Source organism: Callospermophilus lateralis, chromosome 8, assembly GCF_048772815.1.
Source record: "Callospermophilus lateralis isolate mCalLat2 chromosome 8, mCalLat2.hap1, whole genome shotgun sequence".
NCBI lineage: Eukaryota > Metazoa > Chordata > Mammalia > Rodentia > Sciuridae > Callospermophilus > Callospermophilus lateralis.
This window is the reverse complement of record NC_135312.1, coordinates 109,104,916-109,114,186: the sequence shown is the minus strand read 5'-3', so window position 1 is coordinate 109,114,186 and position 9,271 is coordinate 109,104,916.

Sequence of the window (9,271 nt, the reverse complement as noted above, 5' to 3'; positions counted from 1 at the left end):
TTCATTCAAATATTGTTACATGAATGCTGAGCACTTTCTGCACACTCAGTCCTATCAGGTCACTACTTACTATGGTCTCTTTGTGTCCCTCGAAATTTCATATCTTGAAATCCAATCTTTCATGCAATAGTATTACGAGGAGCCACGTGAACGGGATTAGTGCCCTCAATTCAGAAGCTAGAGGGAACTTGTTTGTGCTTTTCACCATGTGAGGATACATACAGAAAGTGCCATCTATGAACAATAGCTTTCACTAGAAGTTGACTTTGGATTTCTCAGCCTTTAGAACTGTGAGCAATAATTTCACTTATAAATGACCCAGTCTAAAGTATTTTGTTATCATAGTAGGAATACAACTAACACCTACATACAGGGTGTTTACAGTCTAGTGTGGCATATTGGCACTGTGACACTCTTAACAAAAATGAGTTATAAGCGTAGGTGTATAAAAATGTGAATATTCGTAAGGTGATATTAAGTCATATTTAACTGAAAACTTTAAAAGTGATATTTTGAGAAAAATTGCTAAAATATCCCTTAAGACATTTTACTGGAATTTTTGTTAACTTATAACTCTTATGTAAAACTTCGAACCTCACTAAAGTTTAAATTTTAAATCTTTTCAAATCAGGCTTGTAATAGCTCAGTTGACAGAACTCTAATTATAATGCTGCCAGATGCTGTGAGATGCTCATCACTTTTATTTTCTTAAATGCTAATTTTTTATCATAAAGTAGAGAAAATAAAATGAGTTGATGATTTTGTATGTAAGAGTTAGATAAAAATGACATCCAGCAGAGCTAGCCTAACTGCATTACAAAATATAGATAAAAAGTTCTTAGTAGTCAAATGCCATTAATGAAATCTAACCAGTTTTACTGTCTTGTTATGAAATGTTTTATTGCCTTGAAGAAAGAATTTAATTTGGTTGTTAATTGATACTGAAAAATTTGGAGAACATCCATTTTCCAGATAATGACTAATAGTGTGCCATTTGGAATGAACGATGAATAGTATTTGTCACCAAGCACTTTAAAAACAATTAAGTAATTTCCCACTGATAAAAAGCAGTCTGTTTCTGATGGGGAATTTGTTCATTGAAAAATAAATAACAGAGCTATAATTATTGTGATTGAATAATTGAAAATGAAAATAAATGTTTCAAAGATAGTTATCTTAATATAAAGCATTTACAATGCCAATAAGTAGCAATTATTTGGAAATTCTCATTAAACATTAACCAAAGCATACTAACTAATGAGCTTTTTCCTTTTAATGAATGTTGAACCCAAAATATTAATTTAAGTTATGAAATTTTATCACAGTCTTAGAAGATCTGTAAACTTACTGTAACTTGTATTGAAACATGATGGTCTGTAGCTACAAAAGTAATAGAAAAGTATCTTTGTAGTTCTTTCAAAATAAAACAGTAAAACATAGCCAAGAATGATACAATGAGTAAGGCAAGGAAGCAGGTGATCTCCAGTTTTTGGTGATGCTCATTGGAATATGACTGAAAGTTAGCCATTAAAATTAATTTCAAAAGAATTGGAAAAGAGAACTAAAATTTATGAAGTGTACAGATCTTATAATAGTACATTTTAAAGCAAGAAGGAGCGTTCAGAAGATGCTACTGAAATTGTATTTTAGCACTGTGTTGACAGTTGTTGCAAATAAATAAATTACTGTTAAGGATAATTGTAGGTCAGTGTCCCCTTCCCAGAACAAACTGAATTAGTTATACCATATGAAGAATTTTATTTTGTTTTTTTCTTTTGATACTGAGGATTGAATCCAGGGGCACTTAACCATAGAGCCACATCCCCAATCCCTTTTTTTATATTGTATTTAGAGACAGGGTCTCCTTCGGTTGCTTAGGGCCTAGGTAAGTTGCTGAGGCTGGCTTTGAACATGTAATCCTTCTGCCTCAGCCTCCTAAACCGCTGGGATTATAGGTGTATGTCACTGCGCCCTGCTGAAGAATTTTTTTTGAATCAGAGAAAATATATTATTCACTACTATAAAGGAATAACAGAGACATAGGGACAGCTCTTAAAAGGGTGAAACATTTGTTTAGTACTTAATATCTTCAGGTTCATTTCATGTACTATACATACATCATGTCACTTAATCCTTATTAAAACTCTATGTTCTGTGTCATTGTTTTTCCTACCTTATTATAAGGAAAGCATCTTCTGTTCACTCCTTAATCCTCTGCAATCTTGCTTTGAATATGTCACTGTAGCCAAAAATGTTTTTGCTATACTCTTTGGTAGCTTCCTCAACTATCTGAAACCATTCAGTTTGTATGTGGCCTTCTGTGGCACTTGCTGCTGTTGACCATATCATCGAATTTTGAATTTTTGGTTTGGTAAAATAACATTCTCAAGTTTATTTATTTATTTTATTATTATAAGTCTCCCAACCAGCTCTTCAAAGGCTTGCTCTCCCCAGGACTTCTTTATTTATTTGTTTTATTTTTTTCTTGCCTTTTATTCCTACTCTGTTACTCTGTGTAACAATTTTGGATAAGCTCTATCTCTGTTTGTTTTTCTTGTAATATAACTTATCCATCTTCTATAAGCTGTCTAATTTTACATACTCAAGAATCTAATAAAAAATTCAGGAAAAATATTCCCAAACTGTGAATAATCAAAAATATCACTATTTATCTTTTTATTATTATCTAAAACATAAAACCTTATCTAATATGCCCATCTAAAGGCCATGTGATTTTCCAGGATAGTGTTATTTTGTTTGACTTTTCACTTTTTATTTATTAAATTCTATAAAATTAGGTGGCTTATAGAAGATTGATAAGTTACTAATCATAATCAAATATCTGTCAAAACCTATAGGATGTACAAAACCAAGAAATCTGAAGTAAGTTGTGCGCTTTGGGTAATAACAGTGTCAATGTGGTTTCCTCCATTGTAATCCATGTGCCTCTCTGGTGTTGGATGTAGATGGAGTAACTGGGGACAAAGTATATATGGGAAATTTGTGAATTTTCTGCTCAGTTTTGCTATGAACCTAAAACTATTCTAAAATATAAACTCTCCTTTTAAAAAGTGAAAACAAAATGTTCCACAAACAAAATGCAAATAGACTTTCTGATTTAGAGCAGTTTAGGTTCCCACCGGGAAAGGTTTTTTTGTACAACTCATGAACCTAGTCAGACACATCAAAATCATCCAAAGGTCATAGTGACATGTATCCAGCATTATAGTGTCATACACAGTATCAACTGTGCTTCACCAGTTCATCCTTCCTTCCTCTCTAAATCCTAGCAACCAAAAATACTTTTTTGGTCTCTCCATGGTTTGACCTTTTCTGAGAAGAGTCATATACTTGGAAACATACTGTGTATTGCTATTTCATATTTGCTTCTTTCACTTTGTAACACAATTTGTGTTTTCTCCATATCTTTTCATGGTTTGAGAGTTCCTTTCTTTTTAGCACTGAATAATATTCTCATTGTCTCTCTGTCCTAGAGTTTATTCATCCATTCATCCCTGAAGTATATTTTGGTTGCTTTCCAAGTTTTGTAATTATAAATAAGTCTGTTCTAAATATTAATGCACAAGTTTTGATGTTGATATAAGTTTTCAGGTTCTTAAGACAAATACCAAAGAGTTTGACTCTTAGATCATATGGTAAGAGAAGGTTTAGTTTTATAATAAACCGCTAATATGTCCTCCCAAATGGCCATGCCAATTTGCAGTTTTTGTCAGTACTAATGAGAGGTCCTCTTCCTCTATGTCCCTGACAAGGTTCGGTGGTGTCAGCGTCCTGAATTTTGGCCATTCTAATAGATGTGTTGTGGCATCGCATAGTTGTTTTAATTTCCATATCCATGATGACATATGTTGGACTCCTTTTTTGTATGCTTATTTGCCATGTATATATCTTCTTTGATGAGCTGTATGTTCAGGTATTTTGGCCATTTTTAAAATCAGGTGGTTTTCTTATTGTTGAGTTTTAAATGTTTGCATATTTCTTGGTCTTGATTTTAAATCTTTCCAATAATCACTCCAAAACCTCTATCTCTTGTTCAGCCTTCTTTTTAGGGATGATCGTAATTTATCATTTTCTGTAGCTTAACATTTAATGATTGCATTGTGTTGTTGATGAAAGTGCTTAAGAAATTATGATTTATTCACTCTTTAATTCTTCTGCCCCCTCATATTACTATTATGGTTTAGATATGAGATGTCCCTCAAAAGCTCATGTATGAGACAATGCAAGAAAGTTTAGGGTGAAATGATTGGGTGATGAGAACCTTAACCCAATCAGTGAATTAATCCCTAATAGGAATTAACTGAGTGGTAACTGAAAGTAGATAGGGAGTGGTTGGAAGAGGTGAGTCCCTGGGGGCATGGCTTTGAGGTATATATTTTGTCCTACTTGAGCGGAGCTCTCTTTCTGCTTCTTGGTGTGAAGTGCTGAGTCCCCTCCCTCCACTATACCCTTCTGCCATGATGTTCTGCATCACCTTGGGTCCTGAGGAATGGAGTCAACCATCTATGAACTGAGACCTCTGAAACCATGAGCCCTCAAATAAACTTTTCCTCCTCTAATTGTTCTTGTCAGGTCTTTTGGTCACAGCAACAAAAAGCTGACAAAAACAATCACTATCTGTCAAAATTCTGCTTTTCTTTAGTACTCTCCTAGACTTTGATACTCTAGCTTTTCTTGGCCCCTGGTGTCTGAAGCAATCATTAATTGATTAATTAACAACTGTTAATTAATTGATCTTAACAACTGTTATTTGTTCTTACTACCTTTATTGTCTTTACCAGTTACTTTCTTACTTGTGGACAAACCCAATTATTATCTAAACTGCTTTAATAATTAAACTAATGAGCCAGGAGTGGTAGTGCATGCCTGTGATCCCATCAGCTGGGAAGGCTGAGGCAGGAGGATCACCAGTTTAAAGCAAGCCTCAGCAAAAGTGAAGTGCTAAGCCACTAACTCAATGAGACCCTGTCTCTAAATAAAATACAGAATAGGGATGGGGGTGTGACTCAGTGGTCAAGTGCCTCTGAGTTCAAATTCCTAGTACCAAAACAAACAAACAAAAATTTAATGATTAAATGGGACATACAGTTAGATATTTTACTCTATTTCTCCATGAAGAAAGTTTGTTCTGTTAATGTATCTTATCAGTGAAAACCAAATAAATCTAGAATGCTTTTTAACATATTAAATGACATAAATATATTTTTGAATTGTGTGAGAATATTGATTGGATTGCAAGAGAGACACTACTAAAATTACTATAATGATTCTTTAAGAGGAAAAATAATTTTGCTATGATTTCAGGTGAGTTAACTACACCATTTGGGAAATAGGTAGACCACAGAATTGTGCTACCAAAAGTATATATGTTGTGTGTATATATGTGTGTGTGTGTTTGGAAATTATAAAGATAATTCAGTATAACACAGAATTAATTTCTGAACCTCTACCCAAATATTGTAGATGACTTATTTTTTAATTATGCAAAATAGGCTGTGGTTAATTAAGTCAGAACATTATTTTAATCCCTGCCTGATATCTGGAATATTATTATAAAATATGGATGTAATGTCCTTAAAATTAATTACTGATGAGCAAACTAGCATATATCATGAGAAGTAATTGTTTTGGTCTAAAGAATACCAATGAGGTCTTAATATTTCTATTTCTGGACATCAATGTAATATTCTAGTAAAACAAGAAGACCCAATATTAGGCTAAAGTAAGATGCCCTTATTTTGGAAGCCACAATGGCAGATATGTCTGGAAACTACACCCAAATAATGCTGACTCTTATCAAGGATCATTATGTTATTTATTTTTCATAATTTGCTATTTCTGGAAAGTGTTCAAGGCATATGATAACAAATGACATAATTGAACAAAATGTGCAAGAGTCAAATAATGACAGTTACACCAAAATATGAGAGATTGTTAGTGAAGTTGTCAAAAGGAATAACTTGCAGTTTCCTACCTGTCAGGAAAAAAAGAAAAGAAAACATGAGATATGTAACTTTTATTTTTCAGTGAAAGGAAGCATTTAAGAACATCAGGAGAAAGTTTTCATAATAAACTCTGATTATTAGGTGTATTTTTATAAAGCACTTATACTAAATAAGCTTAGCATTTAGTAAATATCTATACAATTATGTTTGTAATGCATGAATAAACAAAGAAAGCATTAAATAAATATGTAAAAAGGAACTCATCTTGTGTGCTTTTACACAGGGTCATTGACTAAAATATGGGACTATAGCTTCAATAACAAGTTTATAAAAGACAGACAACCTTCTCTAGGTTTTTCTTATACTGATCATTGAAAAAGTTACATGATATTGTTTGATCATATTGTTGTGAATGCTTAAACACATCAATAAACCTTATAAAACCTAGCATTTAGAGAAGGTAATAATACAGTTTTATGTCTATAAAATTTTAGAATACCAATAAATTTTGCAGATCATTACAAGGATTTTAGCAAAAAATTTGAAATGGAATACTGTTGAATGCTCAAGATGATTTTAAGTGGCTTTTAAATGTGTGCTTTCACTAATGTAGTATAATTGATATTTTATTAGAAAATGACTGTAACTAATGTATATTCTTTTTATTTAATTATTTTTCATTTATATTTTTATCAAGTTATAACTTCTATATGGTTAAAAAATACACAAATCATAAGTGTATAAATCAAATTTTTACATGCCTATTTGACTGGGAGTTCAGGGATTCCTTCTGAAGTGGAGAGCCATTCATGCCTGCATGGAATGGATAAAAAGTTCTGCCAGAAAGCAACAATGTATCTGCTAGAAGCTTCTTCACATGAAGTAGCCCTTCATCTTGGACAATGCTTGAGTTAAATTTTGCACAGGTGACAACTATAATTGGATATGGAGTTGTCAAATAACTGCCATTACAAATTTTATGCATTTTGTGCAGTATGATACAAAGTTTATGTGGCTATATGTTGCAGATTTTCATTTTCTGTATTATAGGGCTTCTTTGATTTCATGTTCATAGAGATAGAAAAATGTTATTTTTTCAGGGGTATGAGTGTGTTCAGTGTCAGTTTGTATAATCCTTAACTTCAGAACTATCTGCATATGATTTTTAGAAATCAACTTATATGTTGAGTTTTTGAAAAAAAAATTATTTTAATCAACATATGAATGGTACATATTTTTGGGATATAATGTGACATTTCAATACACACAATCAGAGCAGTGTAATTACCACTTATCACCTCAGTATGTTGAAATTTTTATGAATATCTAGTTTAGACTTGTAGGATAACAGTAGATCAAATCTTATTTCACTATCTGTAGTTCAGTAAATGCATATTGTTATTTAGTGCCTTATCCTTCTCCAAATGCTGTATAGAATCTGGATATAAAGATTTTATTGGTGAGAGTATAAGCTCCCATATTTTTCTCTAGTTACTCACTACTCATCACTTACTTTTTATTTGTATTTTAAAGCACACATATTTATGTCCTGTGGATATGTTTTAGGTTGTATCCTGTAATAAAATATGATCTATTATTCTATCCTATTTAATTATTTGGGGTTTGATTTGAAGTTTATGATCTAATTCATTTTGACCATAACAAAGTCTTTGGAGAAATAGTATTGTATGGATTTTAGATAACTAAAAACAAGGAAGGACCAGGCAGTGTCATATACCAATCCCAGTGACTCTGTAGGCTGACACAGGAGGTTGGCAATTTCAAGACCAGCCTCAGCAATTTAGCAAAACCCTCATCAACTTAGGGAGAATCTGTCTCAAATTAAAAAATAAACAAACAAACAAACAACAAAGAAGTGGGTTCAATCCTCAATTCCAAAAAAGAAAAGAAAGAATAAAAGAAAATAGGAAGGCACTACAATAATTTATGGCTTGAATTTTTTTATACATATTCTGAGTTTAATAGATAAAAAATTAAATTTAGAAGATCTGAGCATGATGTCTCAATACTGAATTTGACTGTATATACTAATAACTCAATTTGCACCAGAACCTTTTTAGCAAATATAAAGTATACTAAGATATTACAAATATTCCTAGGTTCATATACTTTCAGAATCTATATGTCTTACAAAATTCAAGTTTTGTAAAGTTTTAAAATTAAAATTACTCAAGCAAGTAACTGACTTAAATATTAAACTACTTAAATGCATTTAAAAATATTTTCTATGTAGTTGAATGTCTATAATGTAACATTTATGAAATTAGCATCTACTCTGACCTATTGTTTTTTTGGTTGTTGTTGTTATTTTGTTTTGTTTTTGGTACCAGGGATTGAACCCAGAAGTGCATAACCACTAAGCAACATCCCAAGCTCTTTTTATTTATTTATTTATTTTTATTTTGAGACAGGGTCTTGCTAAATTGCTTAGGGCCTTGCTAAGTTGCTGAAGCTGGCCTTGAATTTGCAATCCTCTCTCGGTCCTGAGCTCTTGGGATCACAAGCATGCACTACTATGCCTGGCTCTGATCTGTTTTGTATAATCTCCATCTTATTGGCTATTGATCTCAAACTCTATGTATAATGACTTACACATGTGGGTACTCCAGGTAGTTTTTCTCTGACCTACCACAGAATATATAGTAACCATTTGTATCTACCTTCTTCTATCTACTGAAAGAATATATAGTCACCTTCTATATATGTGGATTCAGTCAACTACAGATGGAAACTGTTGGGGAAAATGTTGCATTTGTATTGAACATGTACGAACTTTCCTTGTCACCATTCCTAAAGCAGTGCATATAAAAACTGTTTAGATGACATTTACATTGTATTTTATAAGTAATCTGTAAACGATTTAAACTATACATAAGACTTGCATCAATCATATGAAAATAGTAATCATTTTATATGAAGGACTTGAACATCCATGAATTTTGGCATCCACAGGGAATCCTGGAACCATTTCCCAGGAGACATCAAAGGACTATCGTGTGTGAGCTCTATTTATGAGTTTTTGGGATCTTAGTTAATGTCAGAGAAGCAAAAATATTTGTCTAATTCCTGAAATGCTTTTTATTCTGGTGTTGAACATGTTCTTAGAAATAGCAATTCATATAAACATTAATTATTTTTTTTAATAATTGAAAATAGCAATACATACACACATGCACACCTTTATTTATTTTTTCCCAGGACTATAGAGTTAATATCTTTCTGAGACAAAAATGGAACGATCCCAGGCTGAAGCTACCTAGTGATTTTAGGGGCTCAGATGCACT